We start from the raw sequence: 14,611 nt of genomic DNA, 5'->3' as shown, positions 1-14,611 counted from the left end.
ATTATATCTTTATTAATGATGTTTCCAAAGCTAAGTTATTTTTTTGCAAAAAATTCGCTGATAAGGAAACACTCGCCCGCCGTTCGATGAGCCGCTTCGCGACGAAAACAAGCTTAAGCAATGGCTCGACGAACGGTTCACATACGGTAAGTAATCCCACAATATTTTGTTTATTGCATAGTTTATATGGATTATTTTGTAAAAATTATACGTGAATTTGAAATGTTGAGTCAAATTAGTCTAGAATCGACTAATTTTATGGAAGAAAACTTATTAAACAGCCGTTATTCGTAAACTGCACACGTGCCGGGCTTTGATTGGCTCATGTATTTAAATGACACGGACTGTACAACACGAATGTATATAATACGGAACCTATCTACCGAGTTATAGAAAAGTCTACTGTAATTTTAATGGCTGCCGCCATCTTGAAATAGAATGTTTGCAACGAATCAAAGGATATTTTATTTTTATATCGATGTTTCTTGTAAACATTTAATTAGCGAAACATTGTGTAACGTAAAAAATGAAATATTTTTAATCGTAACGTTCGACAGATAAGAATTTGTTATAATTTTAATTGCCGTTTCTGTTTTAAAATAAAAAGACCGCTATAAATTGTAAGTTAATTTTCAGGTTATTTTTTTATTTCTTGTAGAAATTTCTGTAGCGTAACGTAAGAAACGAATTATTTTTATCTATAACGTTCGACAAATAAGAATATGTTTTATTTTTTATTGCCGCCGCCCATTTGAAATGAATAGCTCGTTAGAAATTGAAAATTGATTTTTTTTTATTCTGATATTTCTTGTGAAAATTTTTTAGCGTAACATTGCCTCACGTAAGAAACGAAATATTTATAATCGTAACGTTCGATAGATTAGAATTTGTTATAGTTTTAATAGACGCCGCAATCTTCATAATAAAAGTTTTCTAGAATTTTTTTATTATAAAATAATAATATAAATAAAGTTGAAATAGATATTTCTATTTTTTGCTTTTGGTTTAAAATACTTTTATAAATTTATTTATTAATTTTTATATGGTAATAAATAAAATTGTTACATGTGCAAGAGAAAGCTTTTAAATGAAGTACCGTTATTAAAACGCAATCAAAAACGCATCTAAAATAGTATAATAAAAGCCGAGTTCTTCACAGTAAGCCTTAATCCCGTCATTTTTCCCGCTGGGGAATATCGAAAAATCTTTTTTTAGTGTATATTCTGTTGACGTAACCTATTAAAACGCAATTAAAAACGCAAAAAATTGCACGTAAATTAGTATAATAAAAGCCGAGTTTTTCACGGTAAGCCTTAATCCCGTCCATCTCCCCCCACTGGGGGAATTTCAACATGTATATTATATAAAAACGCGTGCGTATTCGAATGCAACGTTGTGTCAAAATTTCAAAGGAATCGGTAGGAACAAACGAACGTTATATAAAAGAACGTTTAGATAGAAAATGATCCGCTTCAATCCATTCTCACAGAAAAGCATAATGCCTCACAGAAAAGCAAACTTAGGTCGTCGGAAGTTAGCGCCATCTGTTGGACATAAAAGCCTTAATCCATATATAAATATATTTTTGAAAGGGGAAATGTGTAGGGGTATGAAAAATAAATAGTAGCCGATTCTCAGATTTACTGAAATTATGCATAAATTGCGTAAGAAACGAAATATTTATAATCGTAACGTTCGATAGATTAGAATTTGTTATAGTTTTAATAGACGCCGCAATCTTCATAATAAAAGTTTTCTAGAATTTTTTTATTATAAAATAATAATATAAATAAAGTTGAAATAGATATTTCTATTTTTTGCTTTTGGTTTAAAATACTTTTATAAATTTATTTATTAATTTTTATATGGTAATAAATAAAATTGTTACATGTGCAAGAGAAAGCTTTTAAATGAAGTAAGTTATTATCTCCTGCAAGTATTTTAAGAGTTTACTATATATAGCATGTAAAAAGCCCTTTCCTAATTGTTCCGAAATTGCAGAATAAGCTTTAGAAAATAAAAATCATTAAAACGAAAATAAATTAAAAATATGCATTGAATTAAAAATACTCAGGTATTTTTACCAAATCGGCTTGATCGTCCGCAAAACGCAACAATATCGGCAACAATACATTTGTCCATTGTTTCACTTTCTTTGTTGTAATTGGGCGATTCTTGAATCAGAAAAAAACTTTTGCGATCTTTTACTTGATTTCGTGAAAATAATTGCTTCCGATATAAATGTAAGTAATATTTTGGAAGATTACACAATATATCGTACAAATATTTTGATAAAAATAGAAATATCATTCATCGAAACGTTCCACAGATTAGAATTTGTTGTAATTCCGTTTGCCTCCGCCAGTTTAAAATTCAAAGTTCGCTAGCAAATAATAGTTTTTTTTTCTCGCTATTTTCATGCTTTTTGTAAAGATATATGTAACGTAACGTAGAAAACGAAATATTCTTAACCGTAACGTACGACAGATAAAAATTTATTATATTTATAATTGCCGCCGCCATTTTGAAATTAAAAACCTCGCCAGAAAGTAAGTTATTTATTTATTTTTTTCGATATCTTTTGTGAAAATTTTTTAACGTAACATTGCATCACGTAAGAAACGCAATGTTTTTCATCGTAACGTTCGACAGAGTAGAATCTTTGTTATAATTTACCCAGCTGCTGCCATCTTGAAACTGAAAGTTCGCTAGAAATTAAAAGTAATTTTTTATATTATATCGATTATTTTTGTAAAAATTTAATTAGCAAAACATCTCGTAACGTAAGGAACGTAATGTTTTTAACCGTAACGTTTGAGAAATTAAAATATGTTATATTTTTAATGGCCACCGCCATCTTGAAATATAAAAGTATTTTAGAAATGAAAGGATGTTTTTATTTTTATATCGATATTTTTTGTAGAAATTCAATTAGCGAAACATTGCGTAACGTAAGAAACGAAATATTTTTAATCGTAACGTTCGACAGATGGATATTTGTTATAATTTCATTGGCCGCCGCCATTTTTAAATGAAAAGTTTGCTAAAAATTGAATGTTATTTTTTCGTTATTTTTTTTCTTGTATAAATTTCTGTAGCGTAACGTAAAAAACAAAATATTTTTAATCGTAACGTTTGACAGATAAGAATTTGTAATATTTGCAATGGCCCCAGTTATCTTGTAATAAAAAGTTCGCTAGAAATTAAAAATCATTTTTACGCTAGTTCGATATTCGTTAAATTAAAAGTAATAAGGTATTTTTACTAAATCGGCTTGATCGTCCCGCGAAACGCAACAATATCGGCAACAATACATTTTTCCATTGTTTCACTTTTTTTGTTGTAAGTGGGCGATTTTCGAGTAAGACAGAAACTTTTGCGATTTTTCGCTTCATTTCTTGAGGATAATTGCTTCGGATATAAATGTGAGTAATATTTTGGCAGATTACACGATATACAGTACAAATATTTTGATAAAAATAGAATTACCGATCTAGAAATTTATCATTGAGTAATCATAAGGTTCTTCAAGTTGAGTAAGGGCACAGAACTAGAATAAAAATATCCATTTATAGATAAATTTCAATATTTTAAAGTCATTTGTAATATTCCAAACTCGTTTAAAATATGAAAATATATTTTATTATTTTCCTATTTATTATCAAGGCAACTTGGATTTATTCAAAATTTTTTCGTAGTTGTCGCCTGTGTATATTCTCATGTTGAGTCTTACTGTCAAATCTGCATTAACTATTCGTATGGATCAACTTTCAATAGTTTCTTTTATTTATATGTTATTTCTGAGCTTTACCTTTTATACTTGGTTTCATTAATAAATATGTTTAAGAAAGATCGGTCGTGTAGCAAAGTTTTAGTTACACCGCTGCAACTCGAACGCCCTCTGGCGGCGTCCCGGACTATTAGTATTGTTTATATTTCTTTGTGTTTTACAGCTTGTAGCAATTATGCACGAACCTCACGTGAACATGAATATTCGAAAGTAATTTTTAAATAAAATTAATATAAACATCTTATATATAAAATTCTCGTGTCACAATGTTAGTTACCGTACTCCTCCGAAACGGCTTTACCGATTTTTACCAAATTTGATATGCATATTCAGTAGGTCTGAGAATCGGCTACTATCTATTTTTCATACCCCTACACCATCTCCCCCCTTTCAAAAATATATTTATATATAAATTAAGGCTTTTATGTCCAACAGATGGCGCTACCTTTTGACGAACTAAGTTTGCTTTTCTGTCAGGCATTATGCTTTTCTGTGAGAATGGACTGAAGCAGATCATTTTCTATCTATCTATATAAATAATATATAACGTTCGTTTGTTCTTTTCTATGTTGTTTATATTAGTTTTAGTTTACGTTGTTTAGCATCGCGCGTGAGTTCTTTTGTATTTTATTTAAATTTGAAATTGGTTATTCGGAACAGTATTCGAATGTTGTTAGCCTGACGATGGCCATGGAATGGGCCGAAAACGTTTGTTTATGATTAAAGTTAAAGGTTCTCAGCATCAAGGTGTTGTTGTCTTACAGTGTAATAGAGTCTGAGTGAGGTTAGGAGAATAACTATTAATTATTCCTATTTTATTAAAATTATTACTTAATATAAATATTAATATAAATAAAATATAACGTTCGTTTGTTCCTACCGATTCCTTTGAAATTTTGACACAACGTTGCATTCGAATACGCACGTGTTTTTATATAATATACATGTCGAAATTCCCCCCAGTGGGGGGAAATAAGGACGGGATTAAGGCTTACCGTGAAGAACTCGGCTTCTATTATACTATTTTACATGCGGTTTTTTGCGTTTTTAATTGCGTTTTAATAGGTTACGTCAACAGAATATACACTAAAAAGAAATTTTTCGATATTCCCCAGCGGGAAAAGTGACGGGATTAAGGCTTACTGTGAAGAACTCGGCTTTTATTATACTATTTTAGATGCGTTTTTGATTGCGTTTTAATAGGGTACGTCAGAGAATATACACTAAGAAGGATTTTTTGAAATTCGAACGCCCTCTGGCGGCGTCCCGGACTATTAGTATTGTTTATATTTCTTTGTGTTTTACAGCTTGTAGCAATTATGCACGAACCTCACGTGAACATGAATATTCGAAAGTAATTTTTAAATAAAATTAATATAAACATAATAGTATAATAAAAACGAAAAAAAATTAAATAAAAAAGGATTCCGGAATCAGGGAATCGAACCCACAACGTTGAGGCCTAGTTCCTCAAGTGGGACCAGCACCGCTCCTACGAGCCACCTGCCAGTCGCGAAAAAAGTGACTGTTTGAGCCTTTTAAGTGATTGTCCGATTTTCAACATTTAGTTTATGCGGTTGCATTTCATACTTGGCCCATGTCAGTCGTTAAGGATTCAATGTACTCTAATCGAGTTTGAACAAAATTAATGACCTCTACGTCAAACCTCTTTACCTAACATTTATAAAAAAATTTTTTTAAATTAATATTACTTCTGTTTCTTATGCAGTTGCTTGATAGTATACTAAGCGACACACGTTAATGTGTAGCTTGAAAACTGCTATACTACCGCTTTTTAAACTCACATTGTGGCCATTGTAACGTGTGTTGCTGCTTTCGTTGTTGTGTAGCACAAACTTTGGTTAATATTACCCTTGGTGGCAAGATGGCGGCCGGGGAAATTTTTCCCTACATTCTAGACGGCGACGGGGAAAATTTTTTTCCCTGCGTTCGACGTGGCGGCCGCGTTTCCTGTAACTTCGAAACGGAAACGCGCGATTTCGCGTTTGTGACGTTAGAGAGAGGGAGCTCTTTGGAAATGTTGTGACGTAATGTGTTGGTGCCGAGATCGTCGAATTAAGCAAATTTCGTTTGCAGGGTGTGTAGAAGACAGTGGTGTGTATTGCATGTTCGGTGTTGGCATCGAATTTTTTAAAAATTTTTTTTTACATTATGTGTTCTTTCCGAATTGCTGAAAAAGTAATTTATATATATTTTTTACGAGTAGAAACAAAAAAAAATTGCGTTCTTTTTTCGCGTGTTATGTTAAAATTGTTTTTTTTTCTTTTCTTTTTAGTAAATTCGGTAATAAGTATAGTTTTTTTTGTAGGCGGTTACTACAAATTTCGTGCTAGTCATGGGCGACGTTGATTTGAGTTCTAAAGAATTCTGGGCCAAATGTACTACCGGGAAGTTTTATAAAATGATGGAAATAGATTATTCGAAATTGGGATTGAACCCGGCAATTGATAATGCGTTCAAATTTGCAGTCAAATTAGGTATACAGCAGATAGAGTCGACGTGTTCTACGTGCGATAAGACATGCAAATTATATATTACAGAATCGAAATAAATGAATGTCTTCTTAGTGGCAGTTCGTGTGCAGTTAAATATTCAGTGTACGAAGGTACTTTTAAAAGAAAATGTGTTGTCGTCTGTCCTGGGGATGTAGGTCTTGTCATTCATATGGCACCATACCTATGTCTATTAGAATGTGGTGCGACGATTTCGGCTTTAGCATCCGGGATATCTCGAAAAGCTAGCGTAGAACCTGAGACAGTTCAGTCTGCATCCGTTCAAAACATCGATAATAAGAAGAAATCAAAGAAGGGTCGGGATAAGGAAACGTCAACAACCGCGAGTAAAAAAAGAAGAAATAAGAAGTCATCGACAGTAGCAGCCGACGCAAAACAAGGGGGAAAAAAAGATCTATAACAAACGAAGATCAAAGTTCGAAAGTCGGGAAGAAATGTAAAAAAAGGGAACTGACAGACCATCAACGTGAGTAAAAAAATGTTATTTTTTCTATTAAAATAGGGTTTACATTAGCTTATTATAGTATAGGAGTTGCTAGGTCGCGTTATTGCGAAACAGTGCGCAACGCGCAGTCTCCATAGAAGACAAAGATGGCGACCGGAAACGCGGCCGCCACGTCGAACGCAGGGAAAAAATTTTTCCTGTCGTTGTCTAGAATGTAGGGAAAAATTTCCCGGCCGCCATCTTGCCACCAAGGGTAACATTAACCCAAACTTTTTGTACATCGTTTTTGCTGAAAAGCTATTTTTTCGCTATTATGACAAGAAATATCAAAATAGCGTAAAAAATAACTTTCTTACAGTAACGTTCGACAGATTAGAATTCTGATATTATAAATGGTTTCCTCCATGTTAAAATTGAAAGTTCGCTAGCAAATAAAAGTTATTATTTTGCTATTTTCATATTTTTTGTGAAAATTTCTGTAGCGTAACGTAAGGAACGAAATATTCTTAACCGTGACCGTTCGTTTATAACCGAAATATTCTCAACCGTTCCGAACGTTCGACAGATAAAAATTTGGTATATTTCTAATTGCCGTCGTTATTTAAAACTTTCGCGAAAAATTGAAAGTTATTTTTTTTTATTACTTTGATGTTTCTTGTACAAATGTTTCAGCGTAACATTGCGTCACGTAAGAAACGAAACATTCTTAATTGTAACGTTTGACAGAGTAGAATTTTTTATAATTTCACTGGCCGCCGCCATCTTGAAATTGATAGTTCGCTAAAAATTTCAAGTTATGTTTTATCATATATCGATTATTTTTGTAAAAATTTAATCAGCAAAACATTGCGTAGCGTAAGGAACAAATATTTATAATCGTAACCTTCGACAAATTAGAATTTGTTATACAGAAGACTCCTGTATAACACAAGTTGATATAACACGGATTCGTATAACACGGCGAAAAAATTGCGATCGTATTCGGATAACACGCTAAAAAAAACTCGTATAACACGGCTAAACGGCATCGCCGACTCGTGTCGCGACAAAATTAATCGAAGCTGGTCCAATAGCACACATAGCACAAATTCTTTAGTTTAACAAGCACTAAACTTACGAAAGAACATTTCTTATTTTACGGCCATAAAAATTATATCTTTATTAATGATGTTTCCAAAGCTAAGTTATTTTTTTGCAAAAAATTCGCTGATAAGGAAACACTCGCCCGCCGTTCGATGAGCCGCTTCGCGACGAAAACAAGCTTAAGCAATGGCTCGACGAACGGTTCACATACGGTAAGTAATCCCACAATATTTTGTTTATTGCATAGTTTATATGGATTATTTTGTAAAAATTATACGTGAATTTGAAATGTTGAGTCAAATTAGTCTAGAATCGACTAATTTTATGGAAGAAAACTTATTAAACAGCCGTTATTCGTAAACTGCACACGTGCCGGGCTTTGATTGGCTCATGTATTTAAATGACACGGACTGTACAACACGAATGTATATAATACGGAACCTATCTACCGAGTTATAGAAAAGTCTACTGTAATTTTAATGGCTGCCGCCATCTTGAAATAGAATGTTTGCAACGAATCAAAGGATATTTTATTTTTATATCGATGTTTCTTGTAAACATTTAATTAGCGAAACATTGTGTAACGTAAAAAATGAAATATTTTTAATCGTAACGTTCGACAGATAAGAATTTGTTATAATTTTAATTGCCGTTTCTGTTTTAAAATAAAAAGACCGCTATAAATTGTAAGTTAATTTTCAGGTTATTTTTTTATTTCTTGTAGAAATTTCTGTAGCGTAACGTAAGAAACGAATTATTTTTATCTATAACGTTCGACAAATAAGAATATGTTTTATTTTTTATTGCCGCCGCCCATTTGAAATGAATAGCTCGTTAGAAATTGAAAATTGATTTTTTTTTATTCTGATATTTCTTGTGAAAATTTTTTAGCGTAACATTGCCTCACGTAAGAAACGAAATATTTATAATCGTAACGTTCGATAGATTAGAATTTGTTATAGTTTTAATAGACGCCGCAATCTTCATAATAAAAGTTTTCTAGAATTTTTTTATTATAAAATAATAATATAAATAAAGTTGAAATAGATATTTCTATTTTTTGCTTTTGGTTTAAAATACTTTTATAAATTTATTTATTAATTTTTATATGGTAATAAATAAAATTGTTACATGTGCAAGAGAAAGCTTTTAAATGAAGTAAGTTATTATCTCCTGCAAGTATTTTAAGAGTTTACTATATATAGCATGTAAAAAGCCCTTTCCTAATTGTTCCGAAATTGCAGAATAAGCTTTAGAAAATAAAAATCATTAAAACGAAAATAAATTAAAAATATGCATTGAATTAAAAATACTCAGGTATTTTTACCAAATCGGCTTGATCGTCCGCAAAACGCAACAATATCGGCAACAATACATTTGTCCATTGTTTCACTTTCTTTGTTGTAATTGGGCGATTCTTGAATCAGAAAAAAACTTTTGCGATCTTTTACTTGATTTCGTGAAAATAATTGCTTCCGATATAAATGTAAGTAATATTTTGGAAGATTACACAATATATCGTACAAATATTTTGATAAAAATAGAAATATCATTCATCGAAACGTTCCACAGATTAGAATTTGTTGTAATTCCGTTTGCCTCCGCCAGTTTAAAATTCAAAGTTCGCTAGCAAATAATAGTTTTTTTTTCTCGCTATTTTCATGCTTTTTGTAAAGATATATGTAACGTAACGTAGAAAACGAAATATTCTTAACCGTAACGTACGACAGATAAAAATTTATTATATTTATAATTGCCGCCGCCATTTTGAAATTAAAAACCTCGCCAGAAAGTAAGTTATTTATTTATTTTTTTCGATATCTTTTGTGAAAATTTTTTAACGTAACATTGCATCACGTAAGAAACGCAATGTTTTTCATCGTAACGTTCGACAGAGTAGAATCTTTGTTATAATTTACCCAGCTGCTGCCATCTTGAAACTGAAAGTTCGCTAGAAATTAAAAGTAATTTTTTATATTATATCGATTATTTTTGTAAAAATTTAATTAGCAAAACATCTCGTAACGTAAGGAACGTAATGTTTTTAACCGTAACGTTTGAGAAATTAAAATATGTTATATTTTTAATGGCCACCGCCATCTTGAAATATAAAAGTATTTTAGAAATGAAAGGATGTTTTTATTTTTATATCGATATTTTTTGTAGAAATTCAATTAGCGAAACATTGCGTAACGTAAGAAACGAAATATTTTTAATCGTAACGTTCGACAGATGGATATTTGTTATAATTTCATTGGCCGCCGCCATTTTTAAATGAAAAGTTTGCTAAAAATTGAATGTTATTTTTTCGTTATTTTTTTTCTTGTATAAATTTCTGTAGCGTAACGTAAAAAACAAAATATTTTTAATCGTAACGTTTGACAGATAAGAATTTGTAATATTTGCAATGGCCCCAGTTATCTTGTAATAAAAAGTTCGCTAGAAATTAAAAATCATTTTTACGCTAGTTCGATATTCGTTAAATTAAAAGTAATAAGGTATTTTTACTAAATCGGCTTGATCGTCCCGCGAAACGCAACAATATCGGCAACAATACATTTTTCCATTGTTTCACTTTTTTTGTTGTAAGTGGGCGATTTTCGAGTAAGACAGAAACTTTTGCGATTTTTCGCTTCATTTCTTGAGGATAATTGCTTCGGATATAAATGTGAGTAATATTTTGGCAGATTACACGATATACAGTACAAATATTTTGATAAAAATAGAATTACCGATCTAGAAATTTATCATTGAGTAATCATAAGGTTCTTCAAGTTGAGTAAGGGCACAGAACTAGAATAAAAATATCCATTTATAGATAAATTTCAATATTTTAAAGTCATTTGTAATATTCCAAACTCGTTTAAAATATGAAAATATATTTTATTATTTTCCTATTTATTATCAAGGCAACTTGGATTTATTCAAAATTTTTTCGTAGTTGTCGCCTGTGTATATTCTCATGTTGAGTCTTACTGTCAAATCTGCATTAACTATTCGTATGGATCAACTTTCAATAGTTTCTTTTATTTATATGTTATTTCTGAGCTTTACCTTTTATACTTGGTTTCATTAATAAATATGTTTAAGAAAGATCGGTCGTGTAGCAAAGTTTTAGTTACACCGCTGCAACTCGAACGCCCTCTGGCGGCGTCCCGGACTATTAGTATTGTTTATATTTCTTTGTGTTTTACAGCTTGTAGCAATTATGCACGAACCTCACGTGAACATGAATATTCGAAAGTAATTTTTAAATAAAATTAATATAAACATAATAGTATAATAAAAACGAAAAAAAATTAAATAAAAAAGGATTCCGGAATCAGGGAATCGAACCCACAACGTTGAGGCCTAGTTCCTCAAGTGGGACCAGCACCGCTCCTACGAGCCACCTGCCAGTCGCGAAAAAAGTGACTGTTTGAGCCTTTTAAGTGATTGTCCGATTTTCAACATTTAGTTTATGCGGTTGCATTTCATACTTGGCCCATGTCAGTCGTTAAGGATTCAATGTACTCTAATCGAGTTTGAACAAAATTAATGACCTCTACGTCAAACCTCTTTACATAACATTTATAAAAAATTTTTTTTTTATTAATATTACTTCTGTTTCTTATGCAGTTGCTTGATAGTATACTAAGCGACACACGTTAATGTGTAGCTTGAAAACTGCTATACTACCGCTTTTTAAACTCACATTGTGGCCATTGTAACGTGTGTTGCTGCTTTCGTTGTTGTGTAGCACAAACTTTGGTTAATATTACCCTTGGTGGCAAGATGGCGGCCGGGGAAATTTTTCCCTACATTCTAGACGGCGACGGGGAAAATTTTTTTCCCTGCGTTCGACGTGGCGGCCGCGTTTCCTGTAACTTCGAAACGGAAACGCGCGATTTCGCGTTTGTGACGTTAGAGAGAGGGAGCTCTTTGGAAATGTTGTGACGTAATGTGTTGGTGCCGAGATCGTCGAATTAAGCAAATTTCGTTTGCAGGGTGTGTAGAAGACAGTGGTGTGTATTGCATGTTCGGTGTTGGCATCGAATTTTTTAAAAATTTTTTTTTACATTATGTGTTCTTTCCGAATTGCTGAAAAAGTAATTTATATATATTTTTTACGAGTAGAAACAAAAAAAAATTGCGTTCTTTTTTCGCGTGTTATGTTAAAATTGTTTTTTTTTCTTTCCTTTTTAGTAAATTCGGTAATAAGTATAGTTTTTTTTGTAGGCGGTTACTACTAATTTCGTGCTAGTCATGGGCGACGTTGATTTGAGTTCTAAAGAATTCTGGGCCAAATGTACTACCGGGAAGTTTTATAAAATGATGGAAATAGATTATTCGAAATTGGGATTGAACCCGGCAATTGATAATGCGTTCAAATTTGCAGTCAAATTAGGTATACAGCAGATAGAGTCGACGTGTTCTACGTGCGATAAGACATGCAAATTATATATTACAGAATTGAAATTAATGAATGTCTTCTTAGTGGCAGTTCGTGTGCAGTTAAATATTCAGTGTACGAAGGTACTTTTAAAAGAAAATGTGTTGTCGTCTGTCCTGGGGATGTAGGTCTTGTCATTCATATGGCACCATACCTATGTCTATTAGAATGTGGTGCGACGATTTCGGCTTTAGCATCCGGGATATCTCGAAAAGCTAGCGTAGAACCTGAGACAGTTCAGTCTGCATCCGTTCAAAACATCGATAATAAGAAGAAATCAAAGAAGGGTCGAGATAAAAAAACGTCAACAACCGCGAGTAAAAAAAGAAGAAATAAGAAGTCATCGACAGTAGCAGCGGACGCAAAACAAGGGGGAAAAAAGATCTATAACAAACGAAGATCAAAGTTCGAAAGTCGGGAAGAAATGTATAAAAAGGGAACTGACAGACCATCAACGTGAGTAAAAAAATGTTATTTTTTCTATTAAAATAGGGTTTACATTAGCTTATTATAGTATAGGAGTTGCTAGGTCGCGTTATTGCGAAACAGTGCGCAACGCGCAGTCTCCATAGAAGACAAAGATGGCGACCGGAAACGCGGCCGCCACGTCGAACGCAGGGAAAAAATTTTTCCTGTCGTTGTCTAGAATGTAGGGAAAAATTTCCCGGCCGCCATCTTGCCACCAAGGGTAACATTAACCCAAACTTTTTGTACATCGTTTTTGCTGAAAAGCTATTTTTTCGCTATTATGACAAGAAATATCAAAATAGCGTAAAAAATAACTTTCTTACAGTAACGTTCGACAGATTAGAATTCTGATATTATAAATGGTTTCCTCCATGTTAAAATTGAAAGTTCGCTAGCAAATAAAAGTTATTATTTTGCTATTTTCATATTTTTTGTGAAAATTTCTGTAGCGTAACGTAAGGAACGAAATATTCTTAACCGTGACCGTTCGTTTATAACCGAAATATTCTCAACCGTTCCGAACGTTCGACAGATAAAAATTTGGTATATTTCTAATTGCCGTCGTTATTTAAAACTTTCGCGAAAAATTGAAAGTTATTTTTTTTTATTACTTTGATGTTTCTTGTACAAATGTTTCAGCGTAACATTGCGTCACGTAAGAAACGAAACATTCTTAATTGTAACGTTTGACAGAGTAGAATTTTTTATAATTTCACTGGCCGCCGCCATCTTGAAATTGATAGTTCGCTAAAAATTTCAAGTTATGTTTTATCATATATCGATTATTTTTGTAAAAATTTAATCAGCAAAACATTGCGTAGCGTAAGGAACAAATATTTATAATCGTAACCTTCGACAAATTAGAATTTGTTATACAGAAGACTCCTGTATAACACAAGTTGATATAACACGGATTCGTATAACACGGCGAAAAAATTGCGATCGTATTCGGATAACACGCTAAAAAAAACTCGTATAACACGGCTAAACGGCATCGCCGACTCGTGTCGCGACAAAATTAATCGAAGCTGGTCCAATAGCACACATAGCACAAATTCTTTAGTTTAACAAGCACTAAACTTACGAAAGAACATTTCTTATTTTACGGCCATAAAAATTATATCTTTATTAATGATGTTTCCAAAGCTAAGTTATTTTTTTGCAAAAAATTCGCTGATAAGGAAACACTCGCCCGCCGTTCGATGAGCCGCTTCGCGACGAAAACAAGCTTAAGCAATGGCTCGACGAACGGTTCACATACGGTAAGTAATCCCACAATATTTTGTTTATTGCATAGTTTATATGGATTATTTTGTAAAAATTATACGTGAATTTGAAATGTTGAGTCAAATTAGTCTAGAATCGACTAATTTTATGGAAGAAAACTTATTAAACAGCCGTTATTCGTAAACTGCACACGTGCCGGGCTTTGATTGGCTCATGTATTTAAATGACACGGACTGTACAACACGAATGTATATAATACGGAACCTATCTACCGAGTTATAGAAAAGTCTACTGTAATTTTAATGGCTGCCGCCATCTTGAAATAGAATGTTTGCAACGAATCAAAGGATATTTTATTTTTATATCGATGTTTCTTGTAAACATTTAATTAGCGAAACATTGTGTAACGTAAAAAATGAAATATTTTTAATCGTAACGTTCGACAGATAAGAATTTGTTATAATTTTAATTGCCGTTTCTGTTTTAAAATAAAAAGACCGCTATAAATTGTAAGTTAATTTTCAGGTTATTTTTTTATTTCTTGTAGAAATTTCTGTAGCGTAACGTAAGAAACGAATTATTTTTATCTATAACGTTCGACAAATAAGAATATGTTTTATTTTTTATTGCCG

This window comes from Centruroides vittatus, unplaced genomic scaffold, assembly GCF_030686945.1.
Source record: "Centruroides vittatus isolate TY-2023 unplaced genomic scaffold, ASM3068694v2 contig_904, whole genome shotgun sequence".
Taxonomy (NCBI): domain Eukaryota; kingdom Metazoa; phylum Arthropoda; class Arachnida; order Scorpiones; family Buthidae; genus Centruroides; species Centruroides vittatus.
Note: the sequence above shows the minus strand (reverse complement) of the source record.